General features: G+C 39.5%; 2 long non-coding RNA genes across 2 annotated transcripts; one reads left to right on the top strand and one right to left on the bottom strand.

Annotated features, from left to right (window-relative positions):
• Positions 1 to 238: 238 nt before the first annotated feature.
• LOC135279629 (uncharacterized) lies at positions 239 to 9,224 on the bottom strand. Its single transcript, XR_010346859.1, has 2 exons — positions 9,162 to 9,224; positions 239 to 1,242 (listed from the first exon to the last, which is right to left on the bottom strand). It is a non-coding gene; the product is annotated as an uncharacterized LOC135279629 (long non-coding RNA).
• On the top strand, positions 1,076 to 3,340 carry LOC135279628 (uncharacterized). The gene is made up of 3 exons (XR_010346858.1): positions 1,076 to 1,175; positions 1,986 to 2,155; positions 2,772 to 3,340. It is a non-coding gene; the product is annotated as an uncharacterized LOC135279628 (long non-coding RNA).
• Positions 9,225 to 21,843: the final 12,619 nt, after the last annotated feature.

The following is a 21,843-nucleotide window of genomic DNA, read 5'->3' on the forward strand; positions in this document are numbered from 1 at the left end:
TATTAAACTTTGTTCTTTAGTGAAATAAATGGGCAGGAGATCTTTCTCCTTTTTAATGCCATTATTAAAAATAATCAGCTCAGGTGGGGAGAAATCGATGGGTCGCGCCCACGCCGCCGCTGCTCCCAGGAGTAGCACGAAGGAGGAGACTGATGCAGCTGTGTCCGCTGGTCTGCAGGCAGAGCTGGGGATTCCGTCCTCACGAGAGATTAGGAGAGTCCACCTTTTTGGTCCAACATCTCGGGTCGTCTCTCTAGTCGACATATTTTCAGCTTAGGGTGAGAAGCAAAAAGGATCCAAGTAGGCACTGGACTACGCTCCCATCCTTAGACATCACTTAGGTCCCCTAGTTCTATGTTGGCTTGTTGATTTTAGGGGTTTTCCTGGAAAACTGCAAAAATTAGTGCAATGCATTTCTCATCTGCATACTAGCTCTGATGCCACTCCCATTCTCCTGGTACCTGCAGCATCTCTGACAAGCATCAGGGGGACAATGGTTAATCACCAACCATTAACAGGTAATTGAAGAAGAACTCTTAACAATGAAGGTAACTTAACAGCACTGGTCCAACTTGTTTTAACTCTGCAACCTTAAAAAAAATAGATAACTTTTTATTCATAACATTTAGTAGCAATGAACATTTCTAGCCCTTTCACATCTGAAATAAATGGGCAGGAGATCTTTCTCCTTTTTAATGCCTTTATTAAGAAGAATCAGCTCAGGTGGGGAGAAATCGACGGGTTGCGCCCACGCCACCGCTGCTCCCAGGCATGGCACGGAGGAGGAGGATGATGCAGCTTTGTCCGCTGGTCTGCAGGCAGAGCTGGGGATTCTGTCCTCACGGGAGATTAGCAGATTCCTGGCTTGTTTGTTTAACACCCCGGGGTGTCTCTTTAATCAGTATCTTTTCAGGTTAGGGTGAGAAGCAAAAAGGGTCTAAGCAGGTACGGGACTACGCTCCCATCCTTAGACGTCACTTAAGTCACTTGTTGGCTCGTGATTTTAGGGGTTTTTCTTGTAAAAACTGTAAAAATTCGGGGCGCAATGCATTTCTCATCTGCATAGTGGCTCTGATGTCACTCCTATTCTCTTTACCTTGGAGGGTCTGTCCTGGTGTCTTCTTGGCAAGCGGCCAGCATCAGGGAAACAATGGATAATCACCGGCCATTAACGGGTAATTGAGGAGCTTTTCTTTGGCAGTGAAACCAAAGAGTCTGACTGGTTTGACTTGTTTTTTAACTCTGAAACTCAAAAAAAATACAACTTTCTATTCATAAAAATATCAATATTTAAAGTCATATATATGAAGAAAAACTTCTAGGAATTATGAAATCAGTAACATATGGGTAATAAGCCCACAGAAGAAAGGGTCTCTCATGCTCAGTTTTTCTCTAGGAAGACAAAATCATACCACGTGTGGACTAAAACAGCTTAAAGGATAAATAACATTGATTTTCTGGTTCAGTGCCCTTCTAACCAGTGAAAATATAGGAAATGTTACAAGTAAGCCAAAGGAAATGCATTTATAACTATGTGGGAAAATAATTATTAGAGATAATCCATGGTAAAGGAAAAAATATTTTCTTTAAACTAGAAATTAATATAGTCATGTAAATATAGATCGATATTTAGGTTTTGGGAGAAATCAGTGTGCCAATAGATGCTTCTAGAAACAATTCCGAATATAGATTTTCTTAATCAAGCTATTTAGAGGTGGAATTTAATAGTGATTTTTACAAATTATTGAAAATTTGAATACATATATGTACCATCATTTGTTATTTACAGTCTCCTATGGAGAGAATAGAGGGTGATTTTCCTGTCTGAACATTGATTGAAAAATTACAATTTTTTCTAAATATATCACAAATGGCAGAAAATGTTAAACAGAAGTTGAAGAAATAAAAAAAATTAACAACTTAAGCCAAAGTTTTCCTTATGGTTTAACATTTACCCCATGTGTTTTAATTTCCTTTCTGTCAAGAGAAGCAGGTCACACTGCATCCAGCTGAAGGACCTTAACATAGGAAAGAGAAGGCTCAGGTGTGAAAACCGTTATCAAGATGTAAAAATAGCAAGTGAGGCTGGGATGGAGACAGACTGTACTTGGTGATGCCCAGTGACAGGATAGCAGTCCATGGACACAAACAGAAAGTAAGGAAGTTCCACCTAAATGAAGAAAAACTATTTTACTGTGGGGATGATCAAACCGTGGAACAGGCTTCCCAGAGAAGCTGTGGAATCGCCATCTTTAAAGATGCTAAAGATGCATTCAGGTGCAAAAGATGCAGTCAGCCCTGAACAATGCTCCCCCCCACCACCAATCTGAGCATGAGGGTTTGGACCAAACAATCTCCAGAGCTCCCTTCCAACTTGAATTGTTCTGGAATTTTTATCTCGACTGTATTTTCACCTTCAGTGAAATATAAGTATTCTTTGCCCACCTAAAATATATATCAGAGTTATCACAGAGAGGTTTGAGCAGAAAAGGACCTTAAAGATCATTTCATTCTACCCCCTGTCATGGCTAGGGACACCTTCCACTGTCCCAGACTGCTCCAAGCCCCAGTGTCCAACCTTGGGCACTGCCAGGGATCCAGGGGCAGCCACAGCTGCTCTGGGCACCCTGTGCCGGGGCCTGCCCACCCTCACAGGGAACAGTTCCTAATTCCCAAGATCCCATCCAGCCCTGCCCTCTGGCAGTGGGAGCCATTCCCTGTGTCCTGTCCCTCCAGCCCTTGTCAGTTGTCTCTCTCCATCTTTCCTGCAGCTCCTTCAGGCCCTGCAAGACCACCCTGAGCTCAGCCCAAAGCTTCTCCTGTCCAGGTGAACAATCCCAGCTGTGCCAGCCTTTGCTCCCAGCAGAGCTGCTCCATCCTCTGCTCATCCTGGAGCCTCCTCTGGGCTCTCTGCAGCAGCTCCAGGTCCTGGCTGTGCTGGTCCCAGGGCCGGCACAGCTCTGCAGGTGAGGTATATTTATAAATAGAAATAAACCCATAAATAGAAAGTGGAACAATTATGTTGAAGGATTTGGAAGATTATTTTCTTCTCCAGTGAAACATAGTTTTCAATGGGGAAGGCCCATTTTGGCTTTCCAACATTTTGGGTTTTTTACACAAGCAGTAAAATTTCCAAAGAAAAGTCAGCAGCTGAAGTTTCTGATGTCAAATAAAGTTGTAGCTGCATGCAAAAATGTGGGCACACACTTGGAGTGCAAATTGATTATGTAAAAATAACGTTCTTTAAATGTCTGGCATTTCTTTTCTTGTTCTGTCCTTTTACTTGTGTGAAATATTGGTGGGACTTTATGTTCCATGAAAATATAAATACATAGCAAGTGTCCTCAGAAAAAGAGGCCTTGAAATATGTTATAAATAAAAAATGCGAATTAGCCAATTTTAATAAAAATATGAAAAATAAAACTTATTTTGCGACCATAAAAACAGTCTCGACAGCCACCACCGAAACGGCCAGCGTACCACCCCCGGGAAGTGATACGGGTGAACGTGAGGAATGGACCAACTGGTACCTAGACCTCCCCATCTACACCTACTGCTTGCAAGGTAGCAGTTTTTATACAGTTTATTTGGCCTGCAGCAGAAAGTCTTTGTTTCCTTCTGAGTTCTTCATATTCAAGGTGGTTTCTTTCTCTGGACAAAGCCTCGTCCAGGGGTAGAATGGTCCATTTCCCTGGTTCCCGGAATCTGGCATTCAGATTCCGTGTGATGATGGTTCTAATCCCCACAGATAGGCATCTTGTCTGGGCCATCAGCACCTGGTGTCTTTGGGCGTAGGTGCTGATGAATGCTCGTCCCTGGTGCAGCTGGAGTTCCCTTTGGATGCAAATACTGAGATGTCCATCTGCTGCGGTTTCGAGGTCTTGTGATCTCGTCATCCTGTTGGATTTCTCAACCTAAAGGGAACGAAGGGATTTCCCCCCCCCCCCTTTTTCTCTCCCCAGTTTACTCTGTTCACATATATATTTTTATACACTATTTATCTCCACGAATTACTACTTATATTCCTAACAAAATACATGCAAATGTAATTATGTCCCCTTCCAGCTACCATGTGGAGCTTTTGGCAGGGGTAGGAATCAGTTCTACTGTCTTGTCTGGCTTGGATAATTTAGATACCTTCATGGATTCTTTATATAAAAACCCTGAAACTCATTCTGTGCTGCAGACTCGGGCTCTCTGCAACATGGACTTTTGTTAGAATTGCATGTAACACAGGCCTAGCATTACCACTTATTTCATTAAATCCTCCATTTCCAGCTATTGCAAGGGCTCTTTACTTTCTCTTTTTCATTTCCAGATAAGATTAGACATGAAAATTGAAAATTTGTTTAAAGTCCTCCAGATTCTTTCTCTAGTGCCCAGAAACATTTTTTCTTTCTTTTATTATAGGCTCTGATTTGTTAAAGACTTCTGTACTTGAAAGAAATTATCAAACAAATAAATTGGACAAATAAATGGCTGCCATTGCATTTATGTCTGTTTATGTACAATGTCTTCACTGTTTCTTTCAGTGTTCATAATACTAGAACTAAAATATACTAGCATATTAATATTTATAGAACACCTGAGGTGTTTCTGGTCCTGCATTGCATATCCCAATTATTTTAGATTTTAGTAGAATTGAACAAAACAGGATATAAAATACATGGAGAGGGTTAGACTGTCAGCAGTCCCAAGCATGAGGCAGACAACAAAATTCCTGGATTACAGGAGATGGGACAGAGCAATCCCAATAAAATTTTCTCTCACTTGAAGAGACAAAGGGAGAATCCAGAATGGTTTGGGCTGGAAGGGACCTCAAAGCCCATTCTGTGCCCCCTCCTGCCATGGGCAGGGGCACCTTCCACTGTCCCAGGCTGCTCCAAGCCCCAGTGTCCAACCTGGCCTTGGGCATGCCAGAGATCCAGGGGCAGCCACAGCTGCTCTGGGCACCCTGTGCCAGGATCCTCACAGGAAGGAAATTTTTCCTGATGTTTGCCACAAGGTAGTAAATGCTCTGATGCATGGAGAACATCTCAAAAAAACTTCAAACCTCCAGAACCATTCAACAACCTGTTCAGTTTGGGTATGAAGCTGGGGATGCAAACATCAGGGAATATTTTTCAACAGGAACAGAATGGTGACACTAATGTGCATCTCTTCACGGTTCATTTCATCAGCAGTTCTGCAAGTGCTCCAAAGAATACAAATACCAGAATCACAGTTTTATTACTGAGGCTGAGTCAGAGAGAAGCAGTAATTTTCATCAAAGACTTGAGAAATCTAGGGCACACATGGAAACAAAACTCAGTTCTTAAAAGTCCTGGCTCACTGCTTCCCTTCTCATAGGTGAAGCTGCTCTTTAAAACCAGCATGCTCCAAAGAGCACAATAAAACAACAGCCTGGCTTTACCCATGCATTTTGTAGCCCACTGTAATGTTTTAGTCAAAATACTAGAGGAAGTAAAAATAAAAAAGGAAAAATACAGTTGGTATTAAGTGTCAATACTAAGGCAGTTCTATTTAGGTCAGGAAAACTGTTACTATGAATGTGACTTGAACAATTTCCTACATTTATTCTACAACGTTCTTTGTTCCCAGCCCTGGAGATGTCCAAGGAAGGTCTGGACATGGCACTCAGTGCTCTGGGCTGGGTGACGAGGTGGGGATCAGTCACAGTCTGGACTTGATGGTTTTGGAGTTCCTTTCCAACCTTAATGATTCTGTAATTCTTTAGATTGTTCTCCTATTGGTAAATTATATTATTTCAAATGCAGAGTCAATACTGAATGCCTTGATATGAAAGTTTCACCTGAAATTCCATGTTTCTATCACATCCAGATTCCTGCTGTTTCAAGTACACCACTGAATAATGCAAAAGGAGAGCCAGCTAATCTGTAGGGGTGTGCTCATGCAAGGTTTGCTCAGTGCTCACTGACCTCAGGCATTAGATGCTTCAGTGTCCTTAGGTACTGATATTTCTGTCAGACAATGTGTGCAAAGTGCTTGCCAGACTTCTGAGTTGAACCTGATCAACACCAAGGATTTGTAAAGGAAGCCTCAAACACTTGAATCACACCTGACTTTAGATTTATAACCCAGATCAGAAATTAAGTTCTTGAACCCTCTACTGAACAACACCAGCTTCATGTGAAACTTTTTATCCCTATCATAAAGTGGAGGGAAAGTTTAATTTGAAATTAAGTCTCCAATATTGTTAAAGCTAGAATGTAAAAGTATGCATTGTACAAACCTCGCAGTATCATTAAACCCCTATATCTACAGGATACTTGCTTTGATAGAATTTTAGAACACAGGATAATTCAATCTGAAGGAAACCACTTGCAAATCTTACATGCCAGTGCACTCTAAATTAATTATAAGCTTTCAGAGAAAATAACCAGAATAGTTTTTTCTATTATTATTTCCCAAGAAATATTTAAAATATTTAAAAACTAATATTCAAGTAACATTCAGGTACTATTATTTCCTCTTCAAAAGAGATGCATGAAAATCATTACAGTTATGAGAGCACTATTTATATATTATATTATATTATATTATATTATATTATATTATATTATATTATATTATATTATATTATATTATATTATTGTATTACCTGAAAGAATGTAACTACATACTTTTAGGCTGTTAGAACTTTCCCATCAGAGATGACATGAAAGTTTCATCTCTTTAGTTTATGTAAAACAGAATCAGATGCAGTTGTGTGAGAAATAGCTACTCACTTTTCATAGTTTAGGAAGGTTTATTAAACCTTACCAAAAATACAACAGAAGAATGAATAAAGAAAAGAGGTTATGCCACCGGGAGCAAAAATTTTTACCTGCCATGTGCTCCGCTCTCTCACAATGGAGGTTTTTCCCTTTTAACCATTTAATCCCTCCAAAAGTTCTGTCCATGAACCCCTTCTTCGCTGTCCAGTGGACATCTCTTCCTTAAATCCTGATTGGAGGTCAAATGTCACCATAATAGTGACAAGCTGGCCCTCCAAGATGTCCCAATCCCAGCTTCCCAGCTGTCCTTTGATAATCACGCAAGGGGGTAAAACATAACTATAAATATATAAAATTTTTCTTAACTGTTAGAAATATGGTTAGTAATTTGTGGAAATAAAAGATGTATAAAATACATATGTGTAAAATAAATGGCTGGAACACGGTGTGGTGGGAAGATAGATTCTTCCCCAGGATGGCGAAACCCCAGCAGATGGGCAGAGAGGCATCACCACATTTACATGTGAAGAAAACCTTGGCTGCACAGGAGATGGGCATTCACAGAAACATGCACCCAGTAATGCCCAAGCGATGATGGCCCCCACGAGATACCTGTCTGAGATGACCAGAGCCATCAACACCTTCCACCTGAATGCAAGATTCCGGCAATCGGGGAAGTGTATTATTCTATTCCTGGATGAAGGCTTTGTGCAGCCCGAGCCAAAGAAAAAAACCAACTTGAATATGAAGAACTTAGAAAGAAACAAAGGGACTCTGCCGCGGGTAAAATAAACCGTATAAGAACCGCTGCCTCGGAGCAGCCAGTGTGGACTGGGAAGAATTGGTACTAGCGAGACCAATCTCACGTCCACCCAGCTCACCTCCCGGGGGTGGTATGCTGTCCGATTGATTGGTGGCTGTCAGGACTGTATTATGGTTGCGGAATACATTCTATTTTTAATTTTTTAATTGAAATTGGCTATTTTTCATTTTTCATTTATAATATTAACCTATATACATTATATTTGTCTATTAATTGTGAGAGTAAATCATCGCATTACTCATCTATCACATAAGCATATTTTTAGCAATATATTCAGATTAGACGTGATGTTCTTATATAATCTGCTGTTTCTTAGACTTGTATCTCTACTATTTTTCTAAATATGTGTCATACCAGTGTTATGGATATGATGGTAATTCATGCTGATAGAATATGGATATAAGAAAAAAATATAAAACTTTAAAATCACACCAGCAAGGGAAAAGGGGATGGCTTCACAGGGTGGCAAAACTGTAGCATGCAGCTGAGGAGGAGGTGTGTCATTAACATATGAAGTGAACCTAGCCTGCACAGCAGATGGGTGTTCTCTGAGAGAACACCCAGCAATGGTGGCCCATGAAGGTGTTCATCTCAGATAGACAGGACTATCAAGGACATACATTTGAATGCAGGATTCTGGGAACTGAGGAGCAGATACACATCAGTTCCTGGACAAGACTTTGTCCTGCGCAGGACAGAGAATAGACACAGCATGAATATGAAGAACTCTAAGGAAGGACAAAGGGACTCCATTGCAGGCAAGAAAAAGTATAAAAACCGGACTCTGCCAAGCGGTATTGGTGAACAGGGGGGATTCGGTGCGATAGAGGCCGGATCTGAGTTCACCCAGCTCCAGTCTCGGGGTTGGTGCTGCCTTTGATTGGCTGTCGGGACTGTATATCAGTCATTAATAAATTTAATTTTTATTTTTATTAAAAATTGGCTGAATGAATTTTTACATATAACACCAGTAATCTTAGTCATAAAGGCCTTGTGTTCTTTAAATCACTATGATTTCAAAGAAATTAATTGTAGATTCAGGTCAAAATGGAGTAATTTTACATGTTATAAGGATTTTTAAATTTTACAAGGTTCAAGTTTTACAGCATATCAGAGTGGCATTATTCTACTAGTGAATTTAAACAGACTTAGAAAAATACACACTCCTACTGATGAATGCATACTTCAGTCTCAGGCTGCCTACAGAGGGATTATAATGGAATAGTCCCTATAGAGAAACCATTTATTATGGAACAGTGAAAATTATTTGGGTTACATACCGTGGTGTTGCCTGTTTTATTTATCAGATTAAATGTGACAATTTTTATGCTGAGTCAAGCAGCGTTTATCAAGTAAGAGCGACCCCGAATCTACAAAATCCCAACAATTAGCTGGCTTTGCAACCAGTGTTTGCATCAGTTATGTTGTGATGGACAATCCTATAAGTTAAGGACATTGAAAGTGTTACTGTTAAATGTGAAGTTTCAATAAGTTAAGTGTGTTAATTATGTTGTTGTTAAGATGTAAAACCTCTAATGTTACTGTTGATTTGAAGTTGTAATAAGCAGAGTTGTTGTTACAAGGTCGAACCTGTTAGTTACCTTCACTGTTAGTCCCTGCAGTTCACATCCACCCTTGTTACCTCCGTCAAGTGCTGCCTCCACTGCTCTCTAAAATGGCGCCGAGGAAACCTCCCTGGGAAATATGCAAATCAAGAGGAAGTCAAGGGAATCTAACTAAAGACCCTGAAACCGACAAACAAAACCAAAATTTAAGAAACTAAGTGAATGGTTCTGATGGCAAAAGGTACTCCTATTCAATTAGTGAGGTTTTAGAACTCACTGTAATTTCAACAGAACAGAGTTGAAGTGAGGAACCCTAGACTTCAAGCCAGACAGTCGACTTCCTGGGCACGCTCGTGAGAACGGAAGCCCCAGTTCTGCTGTGCAGCAAAACTGCGTCACCTCCTCCTCCACGTTGCTACCGGGAGCAGTGGCGGTGTGCATGACCCCTCGGGCCCCCACCCAGAGCTGATCCTTTAATAAAGGCACTAAAAAGAAGAAAGATCTCCTGCCCATTTATATCAATGTGAACTGAGCTGAGATTTCAGCAAAACTCTGCAAGACTTCAAAAAATTAAATAAGGAAGAATTAAATTTAACAACCATTCTGTGGGGTCAGTGGTCAGAGACAGGAACCACACACACACCTCAAAGCTCCATGCAACAGCAGCCTGTTTTATTTTTGAGAGCCTTCTTATATAGGGAGTTCAAAACTGCCAGGTCTCAGCTGCTGATTTGTCTGATCCCCACACAGCCCAGCTCCTGACCATGGAGATGTCTGCAGCCCAGGATGGAATGTGATTGGGTGAAGTCCCTGTGTAGATTTAAATCCAATCTATCCTTGCCCACCCAGGGACTCCAATGCCATAAGAAAGAGAATATCTCTGAGATTTCTTTATAAAGTAACAGAGTTCACAATCAAAGCTGAGGTTCCAAGCGGGAAGGGTCTCAGTGATCTCATCTGAGCAGGTCATCCGGATTGAGAACTCCTAATTTCTACCTCCACCTCCTTAGGTATTGCACTATTGATAAACTCAGTCCCAAAAGGGGTGGATGGTGTAAGTGATAATGTAAAAAGAGCCCAATAAGGAACACCTGACTCTGGAGATTCTGCTCACAGAATCAATCTGCAGATCAATGCACAAGCTTAGGTCAGTCTCTAATTCTCTTATCTTTTTTGCTGGCAGTGACTTTTCCCTCTTGCTTTCACTTTCTTGTTGTTCTTCTTGTTGTTGTTGTTATTATTATCATTAATAATAATAATAGTAATAAAAATAATAATAATAAATTAACACCTCTCAGCTAAGTGTGAAGCAGGAAAAGCAAACCCACATGATGCCATCTAAAAATCACAAATGATAGGTGCTCCCAGCTGTGCTCGGAGCTGTTCTGGGATGTTGGAAGGAGAAAGGGAGAGGTTCAGGTGGCACAGCAGGAGGGCAGCACTGGCTTTGCAAGTCATTAACAGCTGTGAAATGAGGCAATCCCACACACAGAGTTCCAGGGAAGATGTAGGTGACCTGGAAAAAAACCCCAAGAAACAAAAAGCTTGCAAGCAACTCAGGTAGTTTGGGAATGCTTAGCTCAAGCTGAGAAGCCAGAGGCTTCATGTATTAACTATTTATTGAATACTGAGGGAAATTTCTGAGGGAATTGGGTTGCAGACATCTGTCCTGTTCTGTAGCCTGTTCTGGCTACAAACATGCTGCTGAGGAGAATATTGCCCCCAGCTCCTTGTTATCCCTTCTGGAATTTACTGCCTCCACATTACTGGCACCCAAACTCCTTGTTAGTCCCACCTTGACACATTGTTTTAATCAACCTATTGTTGTGGTGAACACCACATGTGTGGAGACACGAGGCTTGACTCCATTTTCTCAGAAGGCTGTTTTTTTATGATATATATTATATTAAAATACTACATACAAACTATACTAAAAGAACAGAGAGAAAAGAAGATCAGAAGGCTTGAAAGAACAAGAATAGAATAGAATGCATAACAAAATCGTGTGACTGCTCACAGCCTCGGCACAGGTGGCTGTGATTGGTCACTAATTGAAAACAATTCACATGGACCAATGGAAGGTGTACCTGTTGCATTCCACAGCAGCAGATAGTTATTGTTTACATTTCTTTCCTGGGGACCTCAGCGCCTTAGGAGGGGAAAAGTCCTAAGAAAGGATTTTTCATAAAATATCATAGCTACAAACCCATTCTGATAAAACTGAAAAAAATCGATGGGTGTCCACAGAGCAGCCCAGGCAGCCTGTTTGGAACCCCAGATATCGCTGAAAACAGGAGGCTTACACTTATAATGGTTCTGAAATTATTAGATATTGGTTTACTTATCCTGAAGATATTACATCTTTAACAGAAAAAAACCCTAAACTTTTAGTATATACTCAAAATATTTTAAAAGTTATTACTGATTTCAAACGAACCATATTCCAATTACCCTTATTTTAAAAGGCAGATCCTTCAATACTGGGAGATAAGGAAATTATAGGGTTTTTTTTGTTTTTTTGGTGTTTTTTTGGTTTTTTTTTGTGTTTTTTTTTTTTTTGTTGTTTTTTTGGTTTTTTTTTTTTTTGTGGTTTGTTTTTTTTTTTTTTTCCTGAGAATGGTGGAATGGTGAAAGAAAAACAAAATAGTTCTGTTAGCAGTAGGGTAGATTTTAATTATATTTTACTCAGTACTGAGTGATCGAAATTATATTCCTTTGATTTTATTCCAGTCTTTTGAGAATTGAAGTTTGCAACTTAAAAATAGTTTGTGGTTTTTTTCTGACTTTCAGTTCTTTGAATTCTTGGACTCTACATTTGTTTTCATTTTGATTTACATAGCTACATGTTGGGCCTGAAAAATATTACCTAAAAAACTGATAGAAAGAATTTACTGATTTTCTTCTTAAATTCCTTACATGTCTGGGAAACCCATGGATGTAAACTCTACTATTGCTTTCTTCTGCCCATAACTTGCTTCGGGCATCACAAATGATAAATGTTGCATTCTTTATGATTTTATAGTATGAAAATATACTGTAACTCTGGCACTCTTAACTTCCATCTTATTTTGTTCACTTTTTTTTTTTTGGCTGTTACTTGGTTTCCCATTTTTACTTTTCGTTTGTTGTAGCTTGTCAACTCTGTATAAGGTGAAAACTTCGAGATTCTAAAGAAATCATTCCTCTCTGTAGTAAATGATAACTTCCACTAAATGGAAGATTATTTTATTGATTGCTATGCAATCAATTTAATAAAAATCCTTCCCTCTATAAATTTTCTGGCTGCAGGAGCTTCTCTGTTTTATTTAGAATCACCATCTCAAGGGCCCTTTCCATGGAATTCCAGTGGTTTACTTTTATGAACAGCTTGGTCCTAATAAGTAGAAAATCACACCAAGCTGATGTCTGAAGATAAGAGAATTACCAGAAAATCTTCATGGAGGTTCAGAAATGACCTGGCAAGGAGGAGTGAGTTGACAGGGTTTTCAGATGATGGGGACAAAATAAACAATATAAACAATGAACAATAATAAAAAAAAAAAACAACAACAAATTTAAAGAATCATGGGGAAAGGATTGAAAACAAAATTAACTGCAGAGGAGAATAATCTAAATTCCCTTCCCCTTCAGAGCTGCAGAACTCTATGTTACAAAATGTGGATTATATTTATGTCACCTGAAAAAAAAGCATACAGTTGAACTAGAAATTACCCAAAAAAGGACAACAAGAATCATCAGAGCTACCGTGTGGCTTTCATGCAAGAGAGATAATTTGTGTGAAGTTTCTTCAGCCTGGAAAATAGATGACTGAAAGAGGAGAAGAAAATGACCTGTAAAGAATTAGTGGGACATAGAAATGTGGAGGTATTTTGGTTTGAAAAGACAGGTGTCTCCTAAAGAAGGCAGGAGCCTTCCTTGAAATGGAAAATGTAAACCTCTCCTCTCTGAATTATTATAATTTTGAAATTAAGGGGTTTTCAGGCCTGAAAACATGGGAATAGGAATAACAGTTCTTTATTAGGAAAACTAAAAACAAACATACAAATTTAATAGTGAAAAAATCAAACCAAACAAAAAAAACCCCACCAAAACAAAAACAAAAAAACCCCAAAACAACCCAAAACAACCCACACAAAACAAAAAACAAAAAAAAAAAACAAAAACAAAAAAAAAAAAAAAAAAAAAAAACAAACACACCAAAAAACCCAACCCACCAGAAAAACCCAAAAAACCCAAACCACTGACAGAGTCAAAATATGACTTGACACCTTGTGTGTCAGGCTGTTGGTAGCAGTCTGATTAAATCTTGGCTGCAGTCTTTTTGGAGTGACAGGTGTGGTTTTGTTGAAGCAGTGATTTTGTAGAAAGGTGTAAGCTTTTTTTGCAGGTCTAGTGGTGGTGTAGGTGGGCTTTGTCTTCTTCTGGGAATTTAGTAGAGAAGAAGGCTGTTCTTTTTGGAATTTAGTGGAGAAAGGGGTGCTCCTCTGGGAATCTAGTGGAAAGGGCTGACTGTGTTGTTCTAAATCTCAGATTACTTCTAGGTAGGAATGCTTGGCTGGTCTCCCTGGGTAGAGCATCTCACAATGGGATGATTTAATTTTATCAGAGAGACTCAATGGTCTATTAACAGGGGATATTTCTCTGGAGTGAGGATTGGTTGTGGAAGAGATAAAGAAAAACTTCCCAATTAACAGAAGATAACTGCCCCACCTCTAACAGTTGATAATAGAATACACAACCCCACCCACATCTTGCAACCAAGGAGTGAAGAGTATTTTGAATTTCTTATACTATATGAGCTAGTTAGCAACCAAAAAAATGGGGCAGTGTAATTTCAAAAGATCTTGAAGCTTTGCTTTTTTCTCCCTAAGTCTGGGGCATCATGTCACAAGAAGCAATAGATACGGATACAAAGGGATGAAAAAAGGTGTTTTCTAAAATATGTCTGCACTGGTGGTTCCCATGCCATGTCCCTTAGCTGAGCACCTTTACTGCCAATTTTTAGAATCTGGTCTATTTAACAGAAACAATGATTTTATACTGGTTCTATGTCTTTTATTGTTTCACTCATGAATTGTTGCTCTTGTCTTTTGGCACAGCCCATCTTCAGCTCTCAGGAGATTCAATTTACCCCTTTGTGGAGCTGTTTTTTATAGAGCTCATGGCCACTTGCAAGCTAAAAACACACTCCTTGTGTTTCTATATACAGCAACTCCTGAAATGTCAAAGATTTAAGTTCTAATTTTGCAAGCAGAGATACCTGTCTTTTTAAATGGACACAGTGGCAGTCAGAAGTTACCTTGTCAGTGATAAAAACAGACTTTCAGCTCCAGGAACAGCAAAGCTAGAGCACTTAGTGCAGCTGTGCTGCAGCATCATATCATGAGGAGTCAGATAAAACATTTCCATCAGAGAAAGAAATTTAGAGAATTTGTACTTTGCTTTGATCCAAGATCCAGGATTTAAAAAAAAAAAAATTACAAAAATTGTTCAATATTTCCACAGTGATACAGACAGAAAAAAACAGAGCCATGTGATCAACTCCAATGGCAATGGCAAGCTCAACCTTGATACCTATTTGTGTAAGTCTGGAATGAACACTGATGCTAATGTGAGCATTTAGGCATTGCTGATTAAAGCCAATCCATGTGTATCACCTCCTGTGTCTGTCACTGCCAGCTCACCACTTTACAAGGTTCCATATCAGTAAGGTCACTGAAGCAGATGAACAGAGAAAGTGAGCAAGAAAATGCAGGGATATTCCTCTACGTAGTAGAAAGCCTAAGTACCAGCCTACGTCTGGAAAAAAATATGTGCTGCAATTTCCTACCAGCTGGAGGTGAAAAAAAACCACTCAACTTGTCATAGTTAACTAGAGATGTTAATTTTATTATCATGATTATTACTTTTCCATTGCAACAGCACCTAGATGGTCAGTCTGGAAGCTGAGGGCCCCACTGTGGCATGAATTAAGCACAAATACAGCCCCTACCTCAAATCACTCACCTGCAGATGTCTACAGAGAATTGAAGTGCAGTTTGGTTTTAAGGGAGATTTTAGTGTAGAATTTAGTGCAAAATGTCATATGATATTCTAAAATAAATACCCATGCACAATATGCATTTGTGTCAGACTTTCTTGCTCTGAACAGAACAGATCTTGTCTTTTCTGGGTAGCTAGTGAATAAATAAACCCCAGCCCAATATGAGAACAAACAAACAATCTGTTTTCTGAATGTTAGACACTGTGTCAGGAAAGATGCCTGCATTTGATAAATAGTAGCTGTCACTACTGTCCAATAAAATAAGTGGCATTAACAACCTCTCTCTTTCCAGTAACCACTCACTGGATTCCAGGAGCAAGGCTGTTTGGCTGAAATTTTGTTCACCTTGCTGGCATTCACCCTCATTATGAAGAATATTTTATTTTTAAGATTCCAAACACCCAGCTGCCACTTCTAGAAACACCAGTGAACACTAAAGTCACAAAACCACTGAATTATTCGGGTTGGAAAAGTTCACCAAACTCATCAAGTTCAGCCTTTGAACCTCCATCACTCCCATGCTCACTAAACCATATCATGAAGTGCCACATCTGCTCATTTTTTGAAGAATTCCAGGGATGGCGACTCCACCACTTCCCCAAGGAGTCCATTCCAGTGCTTGACCACCCTTTCAGAGTAGAAAGTCCCAGCACTTGTTAACAGGGATTGCACCTATGAGACTGTTATAGGTAATAATCAATAAAGCCAATTTAATAATTAATAAAGATAGATTTTATTTCACAACTGAAATACAGTCTCTGATAGCCACAATCAAAAGGGACAGCGCTGAGCCTGGGGTCGATGCTGGGTGAACACTGACCTGACCTCTATTCTGGATCCTCTCTGTTCACTAAGGCTGTCCAGTCTGGGCAGTTTTTATTTAGTTTATTCAGCCTGGGGCAGAGTCTCTCCTTTTCATAGTTTCACATATTCATGTTGTTTTCTTTCTCTGCTTTTGGGCAGGACAAAACAGCTCCTGGCAAGCGATGAATGCTGATGTTGGGTTAGGGAACTTGGCATTGGGTTCCTGGCGACCCTTGCTATCTCGATTGTAGATACTTATCGAGTATTCATCCCTTGAGTGTTTCCTGGACTGTTTCTGAGTAAGAACCCATCTCCTCCGGAGCCACGTCTTTTGGGTTGTAAATTAGACATCTCTCCGCTGCCATCTGTAGTTTCCCAATCACATGAGGCAATCTCCCGGCTCCGGCATGTGAGTTTACAATCCTTTAAGAATATTTCTTACAAATATCATAACTTATATCTCGTACATTTCTAGTATATTCCACATAAGCACTAATTATTCTAAATATTACAGAGACCACATTCCCTTGTAGAATTAATGAAACAGTTTCTTTAACTCAAGAAAAACTCACAGTAAAATGATAGCTTTGGTTGCAGGATCTCAACCTGCAATCTCAACCTGCAATCTAGTACAAACCAGCAAAATGCTGATCCCAGTTCCTCACACCACCTTTTACTTTAACAGACAGCTTAGAGGTGCCTTGACTGATTCCTAATAGTGAATGATCATGTGACACCTGCAAATCTGCTTCAACACCTTGTCCCCGGTGTCAGCCTCTGCTGCAGCCCTGTAAATTATGCAGGGTTTGCAATGTGAGCACCGTTCAGGAATTCGAAGATAAATTATTAATAATGCTCAGAGTATTGTAAGGCAGACTGAAGCATCACTAGAATCCTGCCTCAGTGATGAGGACCAGATGCTTCAGAGAACAAATCACAAAACACTGATCTATAAAAAATGCTTCTCACCCCCGCAAATTTTTTTCAATGGTGGCTTTCATGAGTTAATTGCATCCTGCTAAAAATTAAATAATGCAGCTCATATGTCTACTGCAAGGTTTGCTGTGCCTGCCACTAGGAGTTCTGACTTATTTCTCAGAGTCCTGCATCATGTTCACCTTATGTGATAACATCTCCTTTACTAGGTGTCCACCCAGGCGTGGCCATTCATTGATGTTTCTGACAGTGACACTCAGTTATTTTTTGTTAAAGTGCAGCAGTTGAACGGTGGTACATCTCACAGGTGTATTTTCTAGAAGTGAAATTAACTAATTTAAAGTTTTCATTTTCCCCTATCAAACAGATATCAAAATGGTATATGGAGACAGCTGGAGTCACTCTGATTTAGGTTGTTATAGTAATGTGCACAGAAAGTCCAAAACACTCAGGGTGTTGTCATGAAAGACTGAAATCTGATGTATTTACATGGAAAGAGCTAGGAAATCTTATAGAAGAGTTGCAAAAATGGTATCTACAAAACACCAACATGTCTCATCTGATTTGACTGTTCTTTTGGCGTTTTCAACTTGCAGAACTTGAATTAGTGAATGATGTGGAAAAAGATGCCCCCTAGGACAGTAATAATAAAACATAAATAAACAGAGTTAGCACTCAACTTTCATGGAAGTCATTGGGAAGCCAAAATATCTTGTGAAAAGCTTACTAAATAATTCTCCATTGGCTCCTGTGCTTCGCTGGTGTAAAAGGCTGGGCTGCTGTGCCAGATAATGCATTTATAAACCAATGTAACACCCTGGCCCAGCTGAGAGCAGCACAGCTCCATCCAAACAGCTTCAGCTGTATCCAGGCAGCATCAGGAGCTCCCTCACAAGGATCAGGTAAGAAATTTGTTTACCTGCAAGAGGAAGACACCCCAAAGTGTCCAAAGTTGTCACAAAACCAAAGAAAAGCAGATTAGCATTAGATTACCTTCAGAAAATAAACTTCAAGGCTGCTCCTATTTGTTTAGTAAAAATTGGAAGTGGTTATGATTATTTAAAAAGTATAAAAACGTATTAATGACGTATGCTATGTGCTAAAATAAGGGATTTTTAGTTGACTTTATTATATCATTTACAAACCAGAACAGCTGGATTTACAAATACCAGCTTAATTCCATGTGTTGACACATCTGTGACCACTACAGCATAATAAAACTTGGAAGTTTTCATGCAAGTTGATCTTGAAATAAACCATATTTAGCACACTGATATTACAGAAATTATAGAAAGCCACAAAAACACCCTGGTATCTATTGCTGGTTATACTCAATCACTCCAACTTTTTATTTGCCTTCATTGTCTGAGTCTGACAAAATAAGAATGGAAAAGTTTCCCCTTCTCTCCCACAAGGAAAATACAGTGATGGGAGGAAAATCTCTCTGAGTCTACAAATCTTTTACAACAGTATAAAAAAGGTTTATGGCAGAAGTTCGGCACCTGGACTCTCATCTGAGGAGTTGGAGGGAAGGAATTTGCTCTAGATTATAAAAATGCAAGTCCAGAGTACTTGCTAAAATCCATATTTCTCAAACAGATTGTAAGTAAAACTTCATAGGGTACTTTATAAGGGTGTATTTCTCTGTACCAGTACTCACTTAAGATTGCATAGGAAATTTTCATACTAAAATAAAAATAGCTAGTAATAAACTAAAAATTATTTTTTATTTATTCTAAATTTGATTGTACATTTAAAGATTTTTTTAGATATAGCACCAATAATTTTTAAACTCACTGGTGCTGTCCTATAACTATATTAAAAACAATTTTAATATAGTTATAGTTTTTAAATGAGTGGTTTATATTTATTAATTTTTATATTTGGTTTTTTGGTTTGGCTTTTTGTTTGGTTTTTGGGGTTTTTTTTCAGTTTTGGTGGTGGGGTTTTATTGGTTAGTCTTCTTGGTTTGTTTGTTTGAGAGTTTTTTGGTTCTTTTCGGTTTTGGGGGTTATTTTCTCCCTTATGCAATGACAAACATCAAGTCTTAAAGAAGTAACAGCTTTAGCCATAAAATACCCAACTGCACACTCAGTAGAATGCAGCTTTTATGATCACTGTTCCACTTTGAATTTACTATACTGTGTCTAAAAGGTACATTTTGGAAAATGAATGCCTAAGCACTACCTATGGCTATTTGGAATGCACATCAAATATTTAATAGATGCTTAAACTGCAAGTTGTAAATCAAGTACCAATAATACTTTTGAAAGCAAGGAATCATTGGGTCAGCAATCAAATAGCAAATCAAAGATCAAGAATCTTTTGCTGAAGGTGTAAGTATGTATAATCAAACAATACTTTTACCATTTTAATCTTATTTTTAAATATTTACTTCTGAAGTAATGTGGAGTTATATCATGTTTAAGGCAATGTCTGTGGGGAGGTTCATTACCAAGGTTTTTCACTACCCATTAAAGAAGGGGGGGTTTATGCTTACACTGGGCACAGCTGTATCTTTCTTTGAGAAAGCACTTCAAGATTTTCTTCAAAATACCATGTTAGATTTTATAAGTACGGAATTTCCATTGTTACAAAGGTACTAAGAAAGAAGATACTTGTATAAACTAGAACCAGAACATCTCCAGGTACCAATCTCTTCATTGTTACACACGGCTATCCCAGTCTTTATGCAACCTTGCAAGCCAAAACACTTCAGATCTGTAGTTTTTACTGCAAAAACTCTCTTCTCTCCTTTAGAAATCTCAGGAGTTACCAGAAACAGACAGAAAGGAAAGGACTTCTCTGTGCAACACCTCACAGAAAGAGCTAGAATGCTGATCGGGTCCTTGCTTATTTGTTTGGTGATGAAACCACACCCAGAAGTGACACACTGCCTTGGATTAGCCAAGAGGCAGCTCGATCCCTTGGATCCGTGTAAAAGGAACAATTACCTGAGAGGCACTGTCTCAACTCTTAGTGTAAGGCAGCAAGAGCCCTCTGTGTCTGCCAGTGCCATGCAAGAGCAGCTTTTAGCTTTAATTTCATGCCCTTTTCATAGCTTCCCTCTCTCATCTCTATTTTCTCAGTGGGTCTTCATGTATAAGAAGAATTCAGAAACTACAGATTAGGCCCACACAAACAGCCCTGGCAGGCTGGACTATTGGAGTCACTGATTTTGTCTGTGGCACACACTGGCTGCAGTTTCACTCCCAGCCCCTACTCCTATCCCCTTTGTGACTCAGCTTTCCAGAGAGCAGCATTTCCTTCCCTGCAGAGCTCCAAGAGCCTCTGCAAAGCCTGTGGGGATCACTGACTAAGAGGCACTAAAGGAGTGTTTTTCTCATCCTCTTCACATTCTCCTCTTTTATCCCTAACCCAGGTTGTTTTCATCACTATCACTCAGTAAAACACAGCTTGCCTCTCTCCAATCAGATTCAGAACTTCTTTCAGAAGGATCTGAGACATGCAGGCACTAGACATAGCTGACCTATGGCTGAAGGAAGGGGAAATTAGTGAAAAAATACTGCACATTGGGTTCTGCCAATGTTAGAAACCACAACCGCATTGGAGGAGGGGAGCTGACAGTTTTCTGTGCTGTTGAGTTGCCTTGAGCATCACTGAACACAAAAACCTGTGAAGAACAGCCTGCCTGTACCCAGTCTGTAAGTGTGTATCACTTATTACTCACATGCTCTTTCATCTCTCCTGCTCTGAATTATACAGTCAAGGACTTGCTAATGAAAAAAACCTAATTGGGAGGAAACAAGAAAAAGCATGCAAGTAATGACGCACCTGAGAGTAAATGAGTGGAAGTTTCATAGTGAGATGTTTTCCCCACAAAAAGACTATGGCAATACTGTGATGGCAGATTCCAAGGGAAGAGTGAAATCGGTAACTCATTTATAGGTCATTACTTGTAAATGAACAATTAGGTATTAATATAGGCCTATGAAAAATTAGGTTCATTAAAGTGCAATTGAAAAGGAAAAGTGAAAAGGAGGCTCAGGGAGGCCCTTCTGGCTCTGCACAACTCCCTGACAGGAGGGGATAACTTGCCGGGGGTGGCGGGTGCGGGGGTGGTGTCAGGCTCTGCTCCCAGGGAACAGGGACAAGAGGAGAGGGAACAGCCTCATGCTGTGCCAGGGCAGGCTCAGGGTGGATACCAAGAGGAATTTTCCCATGGAAAGGGTGCTCAGGCCTTGGAACTGCCCAGGGAGGTTTGGAGTCCCCATTCCTGGAGGTGTCTCAGGAAGGCCTGAACAAGGTGGGCATCAGGGACAGCTTGGACTCAATGGCCTCGGGGGGCTTTTCCAGCCTTACTTATTCTGTGTTTGAAAGTCATAAATGGGAGACCAGACTGAACAGTTTGTACAGTGAGACCAGAACTGTAGAGTGAGATTTAGCACCAGCCAAGTGCAAAATTCCTTTTGATGACAAAATGTGGGCAAAAAAATGGTAACGTAAGAATCCTAAAAGGCTCAGTGGCAAAGAGTGGGTGCAGGAAAAACCTGGAAAAGAAACAATAGGAAAACACACTTTGCACATGTTTCAGGGGTGTCTTTCTCTGAATATTCCTCCCAAGAGGATCTTTCAGAAAGATGACATTGCTTTCAACTTTTACAACAAATGGCACATAAAAGATAAAGCTGAAAAGAACTCGTTCACTAGATACTCCCCAAATTAATATTATTGTGGCTCAATAATAAAAATCACTATTAATGGCTTTTTAAACAAAATCGTTTGGGAAGGGCACGTAGCTTTGCCTAATATCACTGTTACAACAGTGCAATTTCTAATGCTTCTATTTAAAAAGATCAAATGCCAAACACAGTAAAAAATGTATAAATTTGCATCAGAAAATGTCTTAATAGTGATGGCTTCCACAGGTCACTGAGTTGAACCTACACTATGATCAAAGGTGACTTGGTTGCA

Source organism: Passer domesticus, chromosome 12 (genome assembly GCF_036417665.1).
Source record: "Passer domesticus isolate bPasDom1 chromosome 12, bPasDom1.hap1, whole genome shotgun sequence".
Lineage (NCBI taxonomy): Eukaryota > Metazoa > Chordata > Aves > Passeriformes > Passeridae > Passer > Passer domesticus.